This window comes from Macrotis lagotis, chromosome 8 (genome assembly GCF_037893015.1).
Source record: "Macrotis lagotis isolate mMagLag1 chromosome 8, bilby.v1.9.chrom.fasta, whole genome shotgun sequence".
Taxonomy (NCBI): Eukaryota; Metazoa; Chordata; class Mammalia; order Peramelemorphia; family Peramelidae; genus Macrotis; species Macrotis lagotis.
Genome location: NC_133665.1, coordinates 114,415,169 through 114,438,495, shown reverse-complemented (window position 1 = coordinate 114,438,495; position 23,327 = coordinate 114,415,169). Strand labels below are relative to the sequence as shown.

At 33.5% G+C, this 23,327-nt stretch overlaps 1 long non-coding RNA gene across 2 annotated transcripts in view; it reads right to left on the bottom strand.

The window, feature by feature from the left end:
• Positions 1-16,606: 16,606 nt before the first annotated feature.
• LOC141494940 (uncharacterized) overlaps positions 16,607-23,327 on the bottom strand; it is a 91,460-nt gene continuing 84,739 nt past the window's right edge. For both annotated transcript variants that reach the window (XR_012470592.1, XR_012470591.1), the window contains exon 3: positions 16,607-16,732. This is a non-coding gene — a long non-coding RNA (uncharacterized LOC141494940). The remainder of the gene's footprint in view (positions 16,733-23,327) is intronic.

The following is a 23,327-nucleotide window of genomic DNA, read 5'->3' as shown; positions in this document are numbered from 1 at the left end:
CAAATTTAGTAAAGGGAAGTCACAATAATTTAAGGGCCAGAAAAGGGATGGTGTATAAAAGATACTTGGTCTGAGTTGTGAAGGAAGCTATGATAGATGTTTGAGAGAAGTTCTAAACTCCATAACTCTATTTAGAATTCATTTTCTCTACCAAGAAGAAGCCATTTTATATATTACTTGAATAGCAAATTAAAAGAAATTTCTTGATAGCATATCTAATATTCATAATCTCCAAATATAGTGGGAGTTTTCTAACAAAGGACTAAAAAACACATTGAGATCATTTTAAAAATCAACATTATTATTATTAGCTTATAATGAAAAACAATTAGTCCTATAATATTTGGCTCTTCATTGCACTGCCCTGACTCCTTTCTCTTATGTCTCCACAGTTTTCTAAAATTCAAAAATGAGATATTGAGGTGTCTATAATTTCCAGAGTCTATTTTATATTGTGTCAGCTTCTTTTTGATCATCATTGATCACTCCAAAAATTAGAATTACTTTTCAATAATTATTTTGGAATTTTATGAGTTGAAACATTGGGTTATGATCAACTACAATGGACTCGTTCATTTCTACAGTAAAATAAAGAAAATTCTAAAAGATTTGTGATAGAAAGTGTCATCCACATCCAGAGAAGGATCTGTGGAGTTTAAATGCAGATCAAGGCTTACTATCTTCAACTTTTAAAAGTTATCTTGTTGATTAGTTGGTTTTTCTCTCTCTAATGTTGTTTTCTTTACATTTGATTTTGATTCTTCTTTCACAACATGGTTAAAATGTATTTATGTTTAGCATAATTACACACATAAAGCCTATATTAGATTGCTTTCTATCAAGGGGAGGGAGGAAAGACAAGGAGGGAGAGAGAACCATGTAAAACTCAAAACCTTGCCAAAAAAATTATTGGTCAAAGCCAATTTGATTAAGAAACAAGTAAATAAAACATATTTAAATTGAGAAAAAGAACTATGAGAGTTGAAGTGTTAAAAATATTGAATAAATCACTTATATAAGCATTCTGTTCCTCATCTCTTTCAGAGGAACACAAGGATATGGTAGATACATGACTAATGGGAAACAGATTCAGGTGCTGCCTGTTATGCATGCTAGTTACATACATACATATATATATATATGTATATATATACATATATATATATATATGTGTGTGTGTGTGTGTGTGTGTGTGCTTGGTAAATCACTTTATCTCTAAGACAGCTCTTTAAATTACATACTAGTTACAGATTTTTCATCACTGCACCAAATTTCCATATCAGGAGTTATTTATGCTAATTAAATAGTGACTCTGAATTCCCCACATTGTTCAGTTGATAGTAAGTCAGTACACATTTTTGAAAGTCTTACAATATGTCAAAAAATATGGGAGACACAAATTTAAAAAAAAGAAATTCACAATCAAGTGACACAATTTAATAGTGGGAAATATCAAAAAAGGAAAGAGACATCAGGATGAAGGTTGAGATTGGAGAAGTAGGAAAGGAGACTCGGAATGCAGCCACGATTATGAACCCTTTCCCACTTCCATGAATTCCTATAAATCATTCCCAAACCCTAAAATTCACTCTTTATTTCTGCCTGTCCATATAAATGTCATCTTTCTAAGCTAAACTCCCAGCTCATCTTCTCTGTGCAAATTTCTCTAATATCCAGTACCTCCCTTATTCCTTATTTGACTATTCAATTTTTCTTGCTCCATGGTACATTTGTTAAGAACATAAATTCCTTGATATTAGGATTTTCTTTTTTCTGTTTTCATGATTTCAAGTCATTTTTCAAACAAACATTTATTAAGTAAATGCTATTTGCTAGGCAGTGTGTTAAATGAATACAAGCAAAAAGATAGTGCCTGTCCTCAAGGAGCTTACATTGTAATATGGGAAGAATAAAACATAAAGAAAACTTGCAAAGGGTAGATAGGAAGATAACCACATCTGACATGGACACATAGTAAAAAAAAAGTTGTGCAGGACAATCAGGAGTGAAACTTGGAAAGGCAAACTAATGAAGATGACCTAAGTATTCTCCTTAAAATATAAGTTCTTGAGATGATCAGAACCTGTGACAAAGACGATTTTTAATATCTGTGAATGTAGGGGTTGAAGTGAACTTCCAGGATGGGAAGTTTCCAGGGCATTGTAAACAGAGTCTGGATGTACAGTAAGAATCGCAGACATAAGTATAATAGCAGCTTAATGAATGTTGAATTAAATTACTGGTTTGAACTAGCAAATGAGATAGTTTAAATCAATTATCAGACTTTCTTTTTTTCATTTCTAATATTAAAACATTTATGATTTAGTAGAATAGACTGATAAACAAGGTGATATTCTTAGGAGGCCAGGAGATTTTTCTCCCTATGTTTCCACCAAATATTCCTTACCTTCTTGAGGCTGTCTGAAAATCCTTTAAAATATAGACATCCATTTTCTAATCAGAGAATAGATCTAAATGAAAATGTCCCTTGGAAGATAGCATATTTTTTCTCTTATCTATATTATCTAACCTTACTCACAATCAGATGTAAATAACTTACATAAAATCTTAGAAAGGAGGAATGGCATCTTTTGTAACTTTATTAATATGAAAATGTGTCTTTGTTTTTAATGGGGAGGGGAAAGGGAAGGGAGGAACAAAAATGTAAAACTCAAAATCTAACAAAAAATGAATGTTGAAAAGTAAAATAAAACAAATAAATAAATAAGGGTTTACAGTTTAAAAAATCAATGATTTAACAAAGGAAAATAAAAGAGGAATTAAAGTAAATAATGTTGTCAATATGTTAAAATAGATAACATTCTCCCAGGAGACTTAAATTTACACTATTTCTAAGATAATAGAATGAAAGGTTTTAATCCCATTTTAAAGGCATTTCAGAAAATCCTAATAATGTAGAAAGGACAAGCTTCAGGATCCTAAAAATCCCACCATATTTAAGCAAATCTATTTTTGTAGATATAAGTATGGGGAAAAACAAAACAAACAAAACATTGGTTTGGAGGCAGCATGACCTCTGATTCAAACAATATCACTATGTGGCAAAACACTTTCCAGGTCATCATTCACAATATTTTTTTTTAAAGAAGGATAAGAAGAGGACTAGTTAAAAGTCATAACACATCAAACATGCTGATTTGTTTCTAAATATCTTTGCCTTGGTCTTGACTATTTAAAGATCACAAGATTTTCTCTCATAATAAATCATGTTGCGCAGATATTTAAAAAAATATTTCCTAAATTGACTTTTAATCTGATGAAAATTATCAGTTACCTTGAACTTCTAAGTGACAAAGAAAAGTCTAAGAATTTCATTGCTTCTTGTCCACATATGCTATTAATAGCTTGTGTCAATGTCTGCCAGTAATCTCATATTCTCCTTTGTGTTATAATTATTGAGTCTCAAAATTATTTTCTATCAGAAAGTATCTTGCTAGCACTTTATCTAAGAGTCTATAGTTAAATGCCAAGGTCAGGTATTAGTCATATCTTTTAGTTTCTGCACAATATGCTATAAATAGGGAGACTGAGGTTGCTTAGAAGAGGGAGATATTACTTGTTATGTCTGATTTTTCACACTTCATAATTATCGTGAAAAACCTTTATTTTTATCCTTTTTAGTTTCTAGTACTGATTTGTCCTTTCTTGTGTTTCTAAAAATAACCTTTTTGACACATAATATTGGACACATGAGCATGTCACCATAAATATTCTAAAAACTGGCTTACATGATAAAATCCTGTATATTGACAAAATTTCAAATCACAAAGTAAATTAATATGACCACCATACTATATGGACATTCTATTCAGTGATCATTAAAAAAAATATTATCTTGTGATAGTCTCTTATGTAGTAGTGTGATAATAACTATTAGTCATCATCAATTATTAAAGTAATAAAATCTAAAGTCTTCCAAGAAATTTAAGGGAAATTCCATATTTGGGGGTACTGGTTTTATATTATATTTTAAAGATTGCAAAACACTTTACATTTTATCTCATTTGATTTTCTCAACAACCCCAATTTTATGGATGAGGAAGGTTAACCTGAAACAGGTTATTTGACTTGACTAGTCATATAGCTAGTAAGTGCCTAAGGCAATATTTGATTTCTGGTTTTCTGACTCCAAGCTAGAGCTATAGCTACTATTACACCTAAATTCTAATAAGTATCTATAAATTTATCCAGAATGGTCCTTGTATAATAGTAATATTCTGGACTCATGCCAGAAAACTATTTACTTTTCAGGACATACCAGACTTTATGCTTTGGTGATCAAGTCTTTGAAAAGTCTCTTCCATAAGAAGGTATTGGACTGGGATTTCATTGGAGGTATTTCCAAAAATTAAGTGCATCCTAAGGCAGCTGGGTCACACAATAGAGAGAATACCATGCCTGGAGTCAGGAAGTTCAAATCCTGCTTCAGATACTTAAAAGTTAGGCGACTCATGGAAAATGACTTAACCCTGTTTACCTCAGTTTTCTCATCTTAAAATAAATTGGAGAAGCAAATGGCAAAGAAAATAGGGTCATGAAGAGTTGAACATGATTGAAACAACTCAACAACAACATGAAGTATATTCCAAACAACCACAAATGGTAATTTTGTTGAGTTCCCTTTAGAATTTAAAGTTCTACAGAGATAACACTTGTTGTCATGATAATATTATTAAAGGGAAATGCATTGTGGATTGGAGAATAGAGTGTGAAACTTAGAGTCAATCATCTCTGGGTTCAAATCTTTCCCTGACAGTTACTATGTAATCCAGAGAAAATCTCAGATTCAGAAAATGTTCTAAGATATTTATGTTCAATTATAGATGAGCTGATGTATCACCACTGTGTTCTAGATATTAGTTATCCTCATATTGTAAGTGTATTGAAATTTCTATTCAAGGAAGAATTGAGGACCTGTATTCACTATCCACCATATCTGAATTACAAACATATGTAGAGATTGTTTTCTCAAACATATTCTTGGTCCAAGGTAATTGGACCATACCTTAGTGAAGGTGTAAAATCCCCGTTCATGTTTTACCAATCAATTTGAATCAAAGTAGCTTATAGGCAAACTTTGGGTTGTTCATAAAAATAATAAGTGTTCAGGAAATAATTTGAGGGTTGGGATGGATTAATTCAAACTTTTTTTTTCAATTATCTGCATCATTCTAAAATAGATATCCTTCATTTATATCAAATAGTATCAAAATAGTAAAACCAAAAGTCTTCTAGGAAACTGAAAGAAAATTACATATTCCTTGGGTTCTGATTTTAATGTAAAAAAAGTGAAAATACAGCAAGAACTACTATAGCACAGATGACTCTTTTTAAAGAGTAGCAGGTTAAGGAACTAAGACAACTACATTAGCTAACAGACCCAGTAAATTATTATGTGTAAGATTAAAAAAGAAACCTGCTTCTCTGAAATCTGCTAGAGACCTTTTAGCTGCAAGAACACTTTGTCACAGATTTCTTAACTTCCTTTCTAACTTTAAAATTCAGTCACAAAAATGGACTTTGGTCTTCAACTTGTTGGTTCTTCTTTTTTCCATCTAAGTTTAAGTCCTGTCTCAGACACTTAGTAATTATGTGACTCTGAGCAAATCAGTTAACCCTACTGATGCAGGGAAAAGATGTAGAGAATTATGGTAAATGGGTGGAGGTTTTCTGCTCTTGAGATGTAAATTGACTAAATGTAGAGACTAAATGTAGAGAATTGTGAATGTAGCAGAAGCAAAATCTGCTTATAGATGGAGGTTCCCACTCTTGAGATTCTGCCTCCCTTGAACTCTGTTGATTGTATTGGGTCTCCCCTTGACCTGTTGTTTGTATCTTATCCTCCATTTCCATCTTTACCTGACCTTGGCCATAGACACTATCAGGCAGGAAAGGATACTTTGAAAGGACAGGAAAGACAGGAAGGACAAGTGGCTTGCCATTGGGAGGCTACCTGACTCCAAGGTGAAAGACCACACCCTAAGTACCACCCTCTGTAGCACCTCCCCTTCAAGCCCTCTTCCTTCTTCCAGTCTTCCATCCAGAGGAATGGGCTTTCCTCTGGACCTTCTTTAAAACATGTGAAGCTTCATGGGCTTCACCATGTAGCCTGGTTAACCCAAGTCTCCTGGCTACCTGCCCATTCTCTCTCTGTCTCTGTCTGTCTTTCTGTCTGTCTATCTAGCTCTCTCTCCCTCCCTTCAACTGAGCCTGCCAGCTGAACTGCCAAGAAAAATTAGCAATCCACATGGTCTTTTCCTTAAACTCTTCTTAACATTTCTATCACTTCTTTGAATAAATCTCTATTTTCTTCCACACCTGCATTCCTGGGTCTGAATCGTGATTCATCACAGGCAACAATCTAACCCAACAAAGTGGCAACACTATTAATCTCCAGCTCTTGAAACTTCTGTGGAGGAGCCAAGATGGTGACTTGAAGCTAACAAGCTCCTGGAACCTGTCCCTACCAAGGATACATGAAGGTTCTACTGTGATAGTCACACTACAGATCCAACCATGAAAAAGAGAAGATTCAAAGAAGTTTTCAACTGCATGCATCATGTAGGATCTTCATTGAAGGTCTGTCTCTTTGAGGTGAAAAAGGAAGGAAAAGTCCAAGAAGCTTTAGAGCCAAGAAAGCCAGCAGGAGGTTTATAGCCACAGTGCAATACAGGTCCCTACAGTTTAATAATAACAGAGGCCCTGGCAGCTAATTAGGAAGCCAGTAAGGAGGATCCCAAACCCAAACAAAGTCTGAGCCCTGAAAACACCAGAGTAAAGACAGGACTACGTTGAGAAAAACCCTCTGTTAAGTCAGAAACTGGACATAAAAGAGGGGAAAAAAACAACCTTTGCAAAGGCAAGACCTGGACTGCATAGGATACATCACCACCAACAAGAAGTCAGGGATCATACTCCAGCCCCAGAAAAATAAAAGCTTGGACCTGTACTTCATATACTCCAGGAGCAGAACTACAACAGCAAAGATGACCAACAAAGCTGAAAGAGCACTCACTATAGAAAAATACTTCACAGATAAAGGTGACAGCAATGCCATGTCTAAAGAAGAAAGCTGTGAAACATCATTCACAGAAGTGTCAAAACTGTCTACAATTAGATTCAAATACAAAAGAATTTAAAAACCAAAGAAGAAGGGAAGAAGAAAAATGGAAAAAAGAAATGAAAGTCATGCAGGAAAATTGTGAAAAGTTGACTAGAGAATTCAATCTCTTTCAAAATGAAACACTAAAAAGTAATACAAGAACATAAAATCCTAAAAACTAGAATTGAACAGTTAGAATCAATGAATTTACAAGAATACAAGATTCTATCAAACAAAATAAAAAGGCTGAAAAAATTGAAAAAAAATGTAAAGTACCTTCCAGGGAAAATGAATGACCTGGAAAACAGATCCAGAAGAGATAATCTATGACTTACTGAACTACTAGAAAGCCTGGACCAACAGAAGAACCTGGAAAACCATGCAAGAAATTATAAGGGAAAACTGCCCCAATCCACTAGTACAAGATATCAATACAACATTTGAAAGAATCCACAGATCCCTCCAGAAAGAGACCCAGGATAAAAACTCCAAGGGCTGTAATAGCCAAATTCCAGAACCCTCAAATAAAAGAAAAATTGCAAACAGAATAAAGAAAACAAATCAAGGGCAGCTAGGTGGCGCAATGGATAGAGCACTGGCCCTGGAGTCAGCAGTACCTGAGTTCAAATTCGTCCTCAGACACTTAATAATTACCTAGCTGTGTGGCCTTGGGCAAGCCACTTAAGCCCATTGCTTGAAAAAACAATACTTAAAAAAAAACAATTCAGATACAAAGGGAACACAATCAGACTAACACAGGACCTATGAGCCTCAACATTGAAGCATCAGAAGAACTGGAATAATATATATCAGAGAGCTAAGGACCTGGGATTACAACCCAGAATGTACTACCTAACAAAATTCAGCTTACAATATTAGGGTAAAAGATGGATATTAAACAAAATAGAGGACTTCTAGAATTTCCTGACCCAAAGAGCAGAACTGAACAGAGAATTCAATAGTCAAATACATGAATGAAGAGTTACATAAAAAGGGAAATGAAAAGGGAGACTGAAAAAACAAAACTGTTTTAAACAAATGTTTGTCCCTAAAAGGGAAGATATAACAATTTTTAACTCATTAGAAATTTACTTCTCTAAAGATAATAGAGGGTAGAATATAATTGAAGAGAATGAACCTAAGGGATATAGGTTTAATTGGCTCTCATTTGAAGAGATCCAAGATCACATCACTATGTTTGAGATAAAAAGCCCTGAAAAAAAGTGTCAACTTTAACTTAATAATCTCTATACTCTGATTGGCTTTAATCACAAGGTGTTAAGCAGTTTGTCCAATGAGGGCATCATAACCTATAATGTCTCTATTACTTACAATCATTTGTAAAGTTCTCAGTGAGACCTATAGAACCTCCCAGTAGTTTAGAGATCTTCAAGATACTTTCAGTTAATTAGATCAGAATGCTCCATTGAACAAGGGGTTAAGTACCCTGGGGGGGTTGGGAGTAAACTGTTTGAGACAAAGGGCCTTGGTCCACTTAACAAAATATTATGACCTTGAGTAGGAAGTGGAAGGTAAAGTGGGAAAGAAAATAGGCTGGGGGGAGTGTCACAAATAGTTCAAGATATGATATGGCTTTGGAGGATACTTTGGCATGTGAAGAGGGTTGTATGTACTTGAAAGATACTTGAAAAGGGGGGGGTAAGGTAAAAATGATTATAATCAGAATTTGATGCAATTTGAGTCAATGTTGCTTGTCAAACTCAAGTAAACAATCTGTGATGATATCTTGATGACAATAGGAGCTTATCAAGCAATCCAGAACTGTGATTGATAATACCTGACATATTATTAGAGCACCAAGGAAAAAGGCACAAAGATTTATAATTTCAGAGGGAATGAAGGGAGAATGTGAAAGCTGTGTAAATAGATTTAGCCCCCTGAGGGAATAAGATACATTCCTAATTGGGTTTAAAAATAACTTAATCTACATGGGGGGGGGGGGGGGCTTGGAAAGGGAAGAGAAGGGAAGAAGGGACCAATAAAAGGAAAGGGAATATATAAGTGAAAATAAACTGAAATTTACATTTTGAAAAGCTAAAGCTAAAGGGAAAGGTAGTAAAATTTTGGTGGGGAGGAATAAGAGAAAAGGAAAGATAAATATAAATGGAGAAAGATAACATAGAGGGAATCACAGAATTAGTAATCTTAACTGTAAATGTGAATGGGATGAACTGTCCCATAAAGCAGAAGCAGATAACAGAATGGATTAAAAACCAGAATCCTACAATATATTGTTTACAAGAAACACATTTGAAACAGAAAGATACACAACATAAAGGTAAAAGGTTGGAGCAAATTATATTATACCTCAGCTGAAGGAAAAATATCTGGAGTAGCAATTCTAATCCCAGACAAAGTAAAAGCAAAAATCAATTTCATTAAAAAAGGATAAGGAAGGAAGCTACATCTTCTCAAAAAGCACCATTGGAAATTAAACTATGTCATTACTAAATATGTATGCACCTAGTGGGAGAGTTTCCAGATTCCTAGAGGAAAAATTGAGTGAATTACAAGGAGAAATAGACAGCAAAAATTTAATAATGGAAGACCTCAACCTCCCTCTCTCAAAACTAGATAAATCTAAAAACAAAATAAACAAGAAGAAATTTAAAAGGTGAATGAAATCTGAGAAAACTTAGATATAATAAACCTCTGGAGAAAACTTAACGGGGATGGAAAAACAATATATATATTTTTCTCAGTATTATATGGCACCTTCACCAAAACTGACCATGTATAGGGCACCAAAATCTTGAAATCAAATGCAGTAAGGCAGAAATAATAAATACACACTTCTCAGACTAAAATGCAATAAAAATTACATGTAATAAAGGGTCAGGGAAAGATAAGCCAAGAAGTAATTGGAAATTAAAAAATTTTATCCTAAATAAGGGTGGATCAAACAACAGATAATAGAAATAATCAATAATTATTTCAAAGAAAATGATAATGAGTCATCATACCAAAATTTATGGGATGCAACCAAGGCACTTTTGAGGGGAAACTTTATATCTCTAACTTCCTATATGAATAAAATAGAGAAAGAGGAGATCAATGAATTGTGTATCTAATTAAAAAAGCTAGAAAAAGAATAAAATTAAACATCCCCAATTAAATACCAAACTAGAAATTCTGAAAATTAAAGGAGAAATTAATAAAATAGAAAGCAAAAAATACCCACTGATTTTATAAATAAAACTAAGTGTGGCTTTTATGAAAAAGCCAATAAGCTAGACAAACCTCTGGGTAATCTGATTTAATAAAAAAGAGAAGATAACCAAATAACCAGTACCAAAAATGAAAAGGGTGAACTAACCACTAATGAGGAGGAAATTAAAGAGATGCCAAACTGTATGCCATTAAATTGGACAACTTGAGTGAAATAGATGAATATTTACAAAAATGCAAACTGCCCAAATTAACAGAAGAGGAAATAAATTAAATAACTTCATTTCAGAAAAAAAATGTAGAAACCATCAAGAAATTCCCTAAGAAAAAGTCTCCAGGTCCAGATGAATTTACAAGTGAATTCTCTCAAACATTTAAGGAAAAATGAATTTATAGTCTTCATAAACTATTTTGAAAAATAAGAGAGGAAGGATGTCTATCAAACTCCTTTTATGACACCAACATGGTGCTGATACCTAAACCAGGAAGAACCTGTTTTGACAAAGAAAATTATAGTCCAATCTTCCGAATGAATACTGATGCAAAAAATCTTAAATAAAATTTAACAATGAGACTGCAGCAAGTTATTACTAGGTTAATACACAGTGATCAGGTTGGATTTATACCAGGCAGTCAGGGATGGTTCAGCATTATTATAATTAAACATATCAACAGTAAAACTAACAGAAACTATATGATTATCTCAATAAATGCTGAAAAATCCTTTGATAAAATACAACATCCATTCCTATTAAAAACACTAGAAAGTTTAGAATAAATGGAGTTTTCCATAAAATAATAAATAGCATCTATATAAAACCATCAACAAATATTATATTTAATGGGAATATACTCAGAGCATTTCCAGTAAATTCAGGGGTAAGACAAGAATGCCCATTATGACCATTGCTATTCAATATAGGATTGGAAATGCTAGCAGTAGCCACAAAAGAAGAAAAAGAAACTGAAGGAATCAAAATTGGCAATGAAGCAAAACTTTCACTCTTTGCAGAGGATATGATGGTATACCTAGAGAACCTGAAAAACTCATCTTAAAAAAGCTCCTTGAAACAATTAACAAATTCAGCAAAGTAGCAGGATATAAAATAAACCCACATAAATCATCAGCATTTCTATATATGAACAACAAAGCCCAAGAGCAAGAGATAGAAAGAGAAATTCCATTTAAAATAACTGTAGATAACATTAAATACTTGGGAATCTACCTCCCAAGATAAACCCAGAAACTTTATGAGCACAATTAAAAACTCTCCTCATCCAAATAAAGTCAGATCTAAATAATTGGAAAAATGTCAATTGTTCATGGTTAGGTCAAGCTAATATATTAAAAATGACAATTCTACCCAAATTAAATTACTTATTCAGTGCCATACCAATCAAACTACCAAAATATAGTAACAAAATTCATCTGGAGCATCAAAAGGGCAAGAATAGCAAGGGAACAGATGAAAAACAATGTAAAGGAAGGTGGCCTAGCTCTCCTATATTTAAAACTATAGTATAAAGCAGCAGTCATCAAAACTGTCTGGTACTAGTTAAGAAATGGAGTTATGGATCAGTGGATTAGGACAGGTTCAAAAGAAACTACAGTAAATCAGCAACCTACTACTGACAAACCCAAAGATAACAGCCTGTGTGATATGAACTCACTATTTGACAAAAATTATTGGGAAAACTGGACAATAGTTGGCAAAAGCTAGGCATAGATCCATGTCTCACACCCTATACAAAAATAAGGTCAAAATGGGTACAGGATTTAGATATAAGGAAGGATTCCATAGATAAATTAATAGACCAAAAAAATACTCTATCTATCCAATCTATGGAAAAGGGATAAATTTATGACCAAATAAGAATTAGAGCACATTATATATTGCAAAATGAATGATTTTGACTACATTAAATTAAAAAGGGTTTTCACTAAAAAAACAATGCTGCCAAAATTAGAAGAAAAGAAGAAAGCTGGGAAGCAATCTTCACAATCAAGAGTTCTGATAATGGTCTCATTTCTAAAATATATGGAGAACTGCATCAAACTTATAAGGTCACAAGTCATTCCCCAATTGATAAATGATCTGCACAGACAGTTTTCAAATGAAGAAATTGAAGTAATAAATAAACACATGAAAAAATGCTGCAAATCACTATTCATTAGATAAATGCAAATTAAACAACAATGAGGTATCACCTCACATCTATTAGATTAGCCCAGATGAGAAAAAGGGAAGCTGATCAATGTTGGAGAGTTTGTGGGAGGATTGGGACATTGATGCAATGCTGGTGGAGTTGTGAACAGATCCAACCTTTCTGGAGAGTAATATGGAACTATGCTCAAAGAGCAATAAAACTGTTCATACTCTTTGACCTAGCAATTCCAATTCTAGGATTATTTCCAGAAGAAATTGTAAACATTGGAAAATGTGGAAATGGAAAAGGAAAAAATGGAAAAAAGTCCTAATGTTCACAAATATTCACAGCAGCTTTTTTTGTAATGACAAAGAATTGGAAACTGAAGGGATGCCCATCAATTGGGGTAGGGTTAAACAAGTTATGGTTCATGAATACTATGGAATATTATTGTCTTATAAGAAACTGCCTCTTGGCAGTCCAAAGAGCTAGGACAACTGTTTTTGACAGATTATGGACTATTACCTCCAACCAGAGGAAAAAATTACAAAATGAAACACAGCATAAAGAAAAAAACAACACCCTTACTAAATCTGATGAACATTTTATAAAAATTATTTCTTATGTATCTCTTTCCCTTAATTTTAATACCTCATGCCAAAAATGATTAATTTGCAAATATTTTTAACAAAATATGTATGTAAAATGCTAACCTCACTTCCCAACTAAGGGGAGTGGGATGGAAGGGAGGGTGATAGATAGGAAACTTTGTAACTTGGAAATATACATGTACAAATGGATGAAAATAAATAAATAAATAAATAAATAAAACTCAGTCTCAATTTCCTGTAAAAAGACCTATGTATTCCTAAGGCTAGGGTTAAAAAATGAAGGGGATGTGTTGTACTAGGTATCTTTGGTTAATGAGTATTGGTGTCGTGATTCCTCTCTAAACTAAAGTAGCCCTCCATCAGCCCTAGGTTCTACCTTGGTACTTACCTCACTCAAGGATCCTATGTTATCCACCATTTCACACATTCCTTCTACTCCCTCATTTCAGTAAATTTTGAGCACCTGAGGTCATCAACTGTACTACTTCAAGTTGAGTCAAACTCTAGGAAACTGGTGATTCCCTCTTCTAATATGGCTAAAACAAAAATTTGAGTCCACCCTATGCTTCAGCTAAATTTATTCTAATGCAGTTATTCCCAATTATTACTCTTTAATAAGCAACAAAAATCCTAATGTGGGAGAATCTGAGAGATATGAGGAAGTTATTGATACAATTCAATTTGATAGTGAAAGAATAATAACTTTTGTTTACTTTTTGAATTCTACCTACCAATTCTCAAATTGTTTAATAGTGCAGTATTATGAAAAGTGTACTCAATTTAGAGTCTAAGAATAGGGGCTTGAATTCCAATTCTGCTTTATATTAACCCATGTGGTTTTAGAGAAATCAATATCTCATTCTCAGATATACATTTGAAAAATGAATTATGTTAGATCTTCTCTAAGAACCTACTGTGTACTAGGAAATATGCTAAACATTGGAAGTACTGTGCTTATTAACACTGGTTTTTTCAAGCTCTAAATCTATAATTTTAAAATCTGATGAAAATGTATTTGATCAAATAGGGAATTAAAGAACTCTGGTTTCTAAATTCTGCTTTATTTTTTTCTCAAATTGACTTAAAATTCAAGGTAGGGAAAAAGGAAAGACTTAGAAAATAGAGATTTTCTTCTTAGTACTGAGTGACTAAACACAGAATCCTTTCTTCTGGACAAAAGGAGGGATTTTGCTTTTGTTCCAGGGAAAAGCCACTTTAAAAGGAGAGATTTGCTTTGCCTTATTTAGAAACTAATCAGACATAACAATAAGAAAGCCTTTTCTTTTTGTGTGTATGTGTTGTTGAATCTGAGGAATGACAAGAGAGAGTATTTGAGAAGATAATTTAAATGAAATCCTAAGAGAAGTAGACATTTTGGATTTTAGCTCTGAATATCACAAGCAAAGCTGACTTGGGGCTTTTATTCACAGTCAAAATCTCCATGATTGAGGGATAATCTGTACTGTCACCCATGTTTAATTTGGGGAATATTCAATACCCATTGGGAATCATGCAAATATGCCCATTGTGAATCAAGGTACCAAATGCTAATGGACTCAATGAAGAAAAAAAGAATTTGGAAGTAATGCATACATAACTAGATCCCAGAGCTAAAAAGTCCAGGGTCTTGAAGACTACCTCTAATACTTCCTAGTTATATGATCATGGGGGAAAATGTTTTATATTTCTGAACTTTAATTTCCTGAATTCTAAAATGTGTATAATAATTCCCATAGTGTTTCTCATGCTGAGTTGTTCTGAGGATCAGGTGAAATAAAACATTTGAAGCACTTTCATATACTATGTAAATATTAGTTATTATTATACACATTTAGATATGAATAAGAATGGTAGACTAAAGAGTCACAAATCAGGACGATCTTTGAGATTTATTTGAAAAACAGTTGTATAGAGGTGAATGTCCTTGGTTGATCTGTTCTTTGGCAATCTGGTTTTCTAATTGCAAATCACTAGTCTACAAAAACCTGCTTTGCTTATTTTCTGTGGTACTTTTATTTTTGTGGTAACTGTCCTTCGTCTAATACTCTTCCAGCTTCACTGTTCTTCCAACCATTTTCATCAATTATAAATCCAAATTACAACTCTGGGCTATTTGTCTGGTGAAATTTTGTCCTGCAGCTTATTCCAATATGACAAGTCCAATTTGGGGTGACTATATTTTTCTATCATATATTTATTTTGGTGCAAGAGTATTGAAGCTCACTTTTTTGGTGACTCTTTTCTCTCCTCTTTATACCACTTTTTTTTTTAGGTTTTTACAAGGCAAATGGGATTAAGTGGCTTGCCCAAGGCCACACAGCTAGGTAATTCTTAAGTGTCTGAGACCGGATTTGAACCCAGGTATTCCTGACTCCAAGGCCTGTGCTTACCACTTTTATATTGCAAAATGTCTGAGAGTAAGCCACAGGAATATGCAAGAAATTATCCAGAATGCCCCTTTGGAATATAAACAACAATACTTATTACCTATAGATCCTGCTCAACCCTCTTCACTTTTTGGTCCTAGGCTTAGTAATTCATAGTTCAATCCACAGTTGAGGAAATGAGAGTAAGGTTAATGACTTTCTGAGAGTCACATAGCTATTAAGTGTTTGAGACAGGATTTGAACTCAGATAAACAAAAAGGAGCTAACAAGTTGAATGATCAAAGTCCATTTAAATGACTGAATTTTAGAGGTAAAAAGGATACTAAGAAATCTGACAGGATAGACCTGCATCTGAAAAACCTTTATTTGATTGCAGGGAAGCAGCCTTCTTTAATCTTATTAATAACTTGATAATAATAATAATAATAACTTGATAAACATAATGCTACTCTCCTCTTATACTTCTTACCCAGTAGACATCTGAAATATACTCAATTGTTTTATCAAATACTAACAGAAACTATTTCATTTCCCATTCACTTATCAGTGACCTCATTAAATATGAGCAAAAGAGAAGGTTAGGTATCTGCAAGACTTGCAAATTTAAAAATGTAACAAAAATTCTAAAAAACAAAATTTTCCAACTGAAAGAGACTTTATTAGATCACTGAATCTCTATGTTGGGTGGGAGATAGCTGTCATCTAATCTAATTCAGGATTGACCAATAATACTGTCTAAAACATTCCCTTTCCAAATGTTTTCTTTCTGCTTTGCCTTAAATGTCTCTAAGAAGGAAACATCTATTCTCATGAGTCAACCCATTCCCGATAGATTATTCTAATAGTTTGAAAGTTTGTCTTTGGTACATAAATACGTTTATCTCTGGAACTTCCAGGTACATGTCTTTGTTCTGTCTACGTCCAAGAAGGATGAGTCTAATCCCTCTGCCATATGAGGACCTTTCAAATACTTAAATACAGGAAAAGGAAAGAAAAAGGAGATAAAGAGGATGGGGGGACACATCTTCTACAAGAACAACTTTATCAATACCTTCAAAAAATCTTTTTGATATACTGCTGAAGTTCAACAGTTCCATTTTACAGATGAGAAAGATAATGATCAGAATGGCAATATGACTCACCCAATATCATAATGCTGGTAATTTTCAGACTTTGTCCCAAACCTTCTCACTTCCATCCTACTGCTCTTTTCCATCCATGATATTTGCATCAGCTTTATTTTGAAAGTTGATGCTTTCCAGAAGAGAAAGAATCTGGAAAATTAAAATTTTAAATTTAAAATTAAAAAAATTTAATTTAATTAAAAAATGTTAAATAATAATTCTTTATTAATGTGAATAAATGATGTTCTGGAGAAAGAACATGAAAATGGAGCTGAAAGTTGAGGATTTTAGTCTTGAACCTATCAGTTTTAATTATGTGAACTTGGCAATTTACAGACTATCTGGGTTTCAGCTTCCTCATCTATAAAATAGTATTTTGAACAATAGGGTTCAAACATTTAATCTAGCTCTGTGATTCTGTCAGATTTCTATGATCTCATTTATTCTTATGGGTGTTTAAAAATTTATTTGTATATTCATTCATTCATTCATTCATTCATTCATTCATTTATTTGTTTGTTTATTTTTGAATTTTACAGTTTTTCCCCTAATCTCACTTCCTTCTCCCCATCCCCTCCCCAGAAGGCAGTCTGTTAGTCTTGACATTGTTTCCATGCTATATATTGATCTAAGTTGAATGTGTTGAGAGAGAGAGTTAATACACTTAAGGAAAAAAATAAAACATAAAAGATAGCAAAATTATATAATAAGACAATTTTTTTTTTTTAGTAAAGGTAATAGTCTTTGGTCTTCGTTCAAGCTCCACATTCCTTTCTCTGGATACAGATGCTATTCTCCATTGCACCTACCCCCAAATTATCCCTAATTGTTGCACTGATGGAATGAGAAAGTCCATTAAGATTGATCATCAACACCATGTTACTGTTATGGTGTACAATATTCTTCTGCTTCTGCTCACCTTGCTCAGCATCAGTTCATGCAAATTCTTCCAGGCTTCCCTGAATTCCCATCTCTCATGGTTTCTAATAGAACAATAGTGTTCCATAATGTACATATAACACAATTTGTCATTCCACAATTGATGGACATTCATTCAATTCCCAATTCTTTCCCAAACAGAGCTGCTATATGAATATTTTTGTACAAGTGATGTTTTTAACCTTTTTCATGATCTCTTCAGGGTATAGACCCAGTATTGGTATTGCTAGATCAAAGGGCATGCATATTTCTATTATACTTTGGGAGTCATTCCAAATTGCTCTTCAGAAAGGTTAAATGAGTTCACAGTTCCATCAACAATGTACTAGTGTCCCAAATTTCCGATATCCCTTCCAACACTGATCATTGTCCTTTCTGGTCATATTGGCCAGTCTGAGAGGTTGTGAGGTGGTACCTCACAGATGATTTAATTTGCATTTCTCTAATAAGCAATGCTTTAGAGCAAATTTTCATATGACTGGATCAATTTGATTACCTCATCTTTAAATTTAATATGAAAATATTCTAGTTTGTTTTTAATGACATTCTTCATCTCTTTGGTCATAAACTGCTTCCCTTTCCATATATTTCCATATTCTTTTATCTCCTATTTTGCTTATAATATTGTCTTTTATGTAAAAATCCTGTATCTATTTTGATCTTATCTTGGAATAGGGTGTGAGGTTTCTAAACCAAGTTTCTGCCATTACTAACTTCCAATTTTTCCCAACAGATTTTTTTTTTATCAGAGAAAATTTTTATCTCAAAAGCTGGGCTTTTTGGGTTTATCAAACAGCAGATTACTATAATCATTTCCTGCTATCTCTTTTGCACTTAGCCTATTCCACTGATCCATAACTTTATTTCTTAGACAATGCCAGACTATGTTGATGACTGATGCTTTATAATATAATTTTAGACCAGATAGGGCTAAGCCACATTTTTTTTGCAATTTTTTCATTAAATACCTTGAAATTCTTGACTTATTATTTTGCCATATGAATTTACTTACAATTTTTTCTAACTTAATAAAGAAATTTTTTGTAATTTTGATTGTTAGTGGACTAAATAAGTAGTTTAATTTAGGGAGAATTGTCAATTTTATTATATTAGCTTGGCAATCCATGAACAGTTGATATTTACTCAGTTATTTAAATCTGATTTTATTTGTGAGGAAAAGTGTTTTGTAATTGTTTTCATAAAGTTTCTGAGTCTGCCTTGGCAGGTAGATTCCCAACTATTTTATGTTGTCTGGTTACTTTGAATGGTATTTCTGCTGTATCTTGGTAGTCATAAATAGAAATGTTGAGGATTTATGAGGGTTTATTTTATATTCTGTGACTTTTCTAAAGTTGCTAATTGCTTTTAGTAGTTTTTTAGTTGATTATTTGGGGTTCTCTAGGTATACCATCATGTCATCTGCAAAGAGTAAGAGTTTTGTCTCTTCCTTCCCTAATCTAATTCCTTCAATTTCGTTTTCTTCTCTTATTGCTGAAGCTAACATTTCTAACACAATATTGAATAGTAGTGTTGATAACAGGCATTGTTGTTTCGTCTAGCTCATCCCCATTGCATATCATGCTTGTTGATGGTTTTAGACAGATACTGCTTATCATTCTAAGGAAGAATACATTTATTCCTATGCTCTCTTGTGCTATTAGTAGGAATGGTTGCTGTATTTTGTGAAAGGCTTTTTCAGCATCTATTGATATAATCATATGATTTCTGATAGGTTTGTTATTGATATAATTAATTATACTATGAGTTTTTCTAATATTGAACAAACCTGGAATGCCTTGGATAAATCTTATTTAGTCATAGTGTATTATTCTACTGATAATTTGCTGAAATCTTTTTGCGTAGATTTTATTTAAGATTTTTGCATCTATATTCTTTAGGGAGATAGGTGTATAATTTTCTTTCTCTGTTTAACTATTTCTGGTTTAAGTACCAGCACTATATTGGTGTCATAGAAAGAGCTTGGAAGAGTTCTGTCTTCACCTATTTTTCCAAAGAGTTTGTATAGAATTGGAACCAATTGTTTCTTAAATGTTTGAAAGAATTCACTTGTAAATCTATCTGACCCTGGAGATTTTTTCTTAGGGAACCCAACAATGACTTGTATTTCTTCTTCTGAGATAGGATTATTTAGGTATTTAATTTCCTCTTCATTTAATCTGGGCACTTTATAATTTTGTAAAAATTCATCCATTTTGCTTAGATTATCAAATTTATTGGCATACATTTGGGCAAAATAATTCTGAATTACTACTTTAATTTCCAGCTCATTGGTGGTAAGTTTACCTTTTACTTTTATGATACTAGCAATTTGGTATTCTTTTTTCTTTATTATTAAATCAAATTAACCAGAGGTTTATCAATTTTATTAGTTTATTCATGAAACCAACTCTTGCTTTTATTTATTAGTTCAATAGTTTTCTTGCTTTTGATTTTATTAATTTCTCCTTTCCTTTTCAGAATTTCTAATTTGGTATTTGATTTGGGGTTTTTAATTTCTTCTTTCTCTAATTTTTTAGTTGCATGTTTCATTCATTGATTTCCTCTTTCTCTAATTTATTCATGTAGGCATTTAAAGATATAATATATCCTCCTGATAAATAACTTGGCTGTATACAATATGTTTTGGTATGTGGCTTCATTGTTGTCATTATCTAGGATGAAATCATTAATTCTTTCTATAATTTGTTGTTTGATCCACTCATTCTTTAATATGAGGTTAATTAGTTTTAGGTCTTTCTCTCCTTGGCCCATTATTTCATGTGATTTTTATTGCATTATGATTTGAGAAGGATATATTCACTATATTTGCCTTCCTGCATTTGATTATTAGGTTTTTATGCCTTAGTACATGGTTAATTTTTTGCAAGTGCCATGTACTGCAGAAAAAAAAGTATATTCCTTTCTATCACCATACAATTCTCTCCAAAGGTCTATCAAGCCTAGGTTTTCTAACAATCTATTCACCTCCTTAACTTCCTTCTTGTTTATTTTATGGTTAAAGTTATCTAAATCTGAGAGCAGGAGGTTAAGGTCTCCCACTAGTAGAGTTTTACTGTCCATGTTTTCCTGTAACTCATTCAATTTCTCCTCTAAGAATATGGATGCTATACCACTTGGTACATATTGTATTGATATTGCTTCATTGTCTATGGTGGCTTTTAGAAAGATATAGTTTCCTTCCTTATCTCTTTTAATGAGATCTATTTTTGCAGCTGCTTTTTCTGAGATAAGGATTATTACACATGCTATTTTCACTTAAGCTGAAGCAAAATATATTTTGCTCTACCCTTTTACCTTTACTCTGTATGTATCTCTTTGCTTCAAATGAGTTTCTTGTAAGCAGTATATTGTAGGAGTATGGTATTAATTCACTCTGCTATTCACTCATGTTTTAAGGGAGAGTCCATCCCATTCACATTCAAAGTTATAACCACTAACTCTTTATTGATCTTCATGCTGTCTTCCCTCTGTTTGTACCTTTCCCCTTATATTCTTTATCCATATTTTCCAGTATTTTGCTTTTGATTACCACCACCTTCAGTGTGTTTGTTCCCTTATATGCAACTTCCCTCCCCTTTCTTTCCCTTTTCCCTTTGCCCCTTCTTCCTTCTATTAGTTCCTCTTTTACTCCCCTCCTCCCCCTTTCCACTTTTAATACTTGAAAGGTAAGATAAGTTTCTTCACTAAGTGTGGGTATGTTAACTTTAAACCAAATCAAATGAGAGTATGATTCAGGCAGTTCTTACCTCCTCTCTTCTTCCCCTCTATTGCAATAGGTCCTATGTACCTGCTTAAATAATGTGATTTTCCTCATTCAGTCTTCTTCTTCCTCCTGTCTTTTTACTGTTCCCCTTTTTAGGGAGATAATATTTTTAAATCGTTCTAGCAGAGTCATAGTTAAGTCATGAGTGTTCATTACATTTGGCTAGGTATATGCTCTCTAAGAGAATTACAATTCTGGAGAGTTTATGAGATTCTTTCTCCAAGGTGGGAATATAGCCAGTTTCATCTTATTAGATGGCATTTTTTTACCCTTTGTTAAGCTTTTCATGTGTCTCTTGATTTTCCCGTTTGAAGTCCAAATTTTCTATTTAGCTCTGATCTTTTCATCAGGAAAATTTAGAAGTCTCCTATTTGATTAAATGTCCATCTTTGCCCCTGGAAAAGAAGGCTCAGTTTTTATGGACAGTGAATTCTTGACTGCATTTCAAGTTCCCTTGCGCTTTGGAATATCTCATTCCAAGCCCTTTGATCCTTTAATGTTGATGTAGCCAGGTTTTGTGTAATCCTTACTATAGTTCCATGTATCTTAAATTGTTTCTTTCTATTTTCTTGCAGGATTTTCACTTTTATCTGATAGTTCTGGAATTTGGCCACAATATTCCTTAGTGTTTTCATTTTGGCATCTCTTTCTGGAGGAGATCGATTGTATTCTTTCAATAACTATTTTGCTCTCTGGTTCCATGATTTCAGGGCAATTTATCATCATTAAATCCTATAATATTAAGTCCAGGCTTCTTTGTCTCTTCAAAATTTTCAGGGAGCCCAATGATTTTTAAGTTGTCTCTTCTGGTTTTATTCTCTAGGTCAGTGGCTTTTGCTGATGAGGTACTTTACATTTTCTTCTATTTTTTCTATATTTTGGTTTTGTTTAACAGATTCTTGTCATCTCATGAAGTCATCAGTTTCCACAGACTCCATTCTTTTTTTAGAGAAAAATTTTCTTCATTTACCTTTTGCAACTCATTTTCTAATTGGTCACTTCTATTTTTGAAGGAGTTTTCCACTTGTTCAATTGAGGTTTTGAGAGAATTATTTTCTTTTTGCTTTTGACTAATTGTGCTTTCCAAGCATTTGTTTTCTTGTTGCAAGGTGTTAATTTTCTCTTGGGTTTCTTTCCCAAATTTACCACTTGATTTTTAAACTCCTTCCTGATTTCTTCTGGGCTGGAGACCAAATCATATTCTCCTCAGAAGCTGTAGATCTCTCTGAGTTAGGGTTTTATTCTACTAAGTAGTTTTCTAAGGATCCCCCTTTCCACTGGCATTTCTTCATTTTTCTAAGATCTTTTGTTGGGAGAAGGGCTGGTTCACAGAGGTTTGGTGTTGAGATCCCTTGAGGCTTTGCTTATTGGGTTTAGTGCTCCAAGTGGGCTGGCCAGTAGGGGTTGCTGGTTCCTTTCTCTGCAGCATCTGTGACCTTGTTTTGAGGCCCTCTCCCTAGGCCTGGAGGTGGGTGGTACTACTGGATACTGTTAACCTTGAACAATGTGGGCTGGGCCTTGGGGCAACAATATTAATCTCCCTATTCAGCTGAGGGAGTTCTGCTGCCCAAACCTGAGTCTGGGGGGTAGGGACTGTTACTGCATTCTTTTTTTTCTGGGAAGAGGAGTCTGCTGAAATGAAAGTATGGAGTCTGGAGTCCTCTAGACCAGATGAGCCCAATGAAAACAATGTCCAGCCACACTCTGCAGCTCTTTATGTTAGAACTCACCCGCCAGCCCTGCTGGGGCACCCCTCAACCTCTAATCCCATGGCCAAAGACTCTGTGGGCTCAGACCCTGGGTCCTATAGTCAAAGCTTCCAGATCTTAGGTAAGCCTGGGTTTCACCCTATCCCTGCTGGCTCTCTGCTCTCTGCCCCGACTCATCCATGATCCCCAGAGACAGACCTTTTTGGTAGGTGTTCTTCTAGCTTCTGTTTCCGGATTTTGTTGATTGAATTTCTGTTAAGAAGTTTGTTTCGTATTATATATGGGGGAAGACCAGGAGACCTTAGCACAGTGC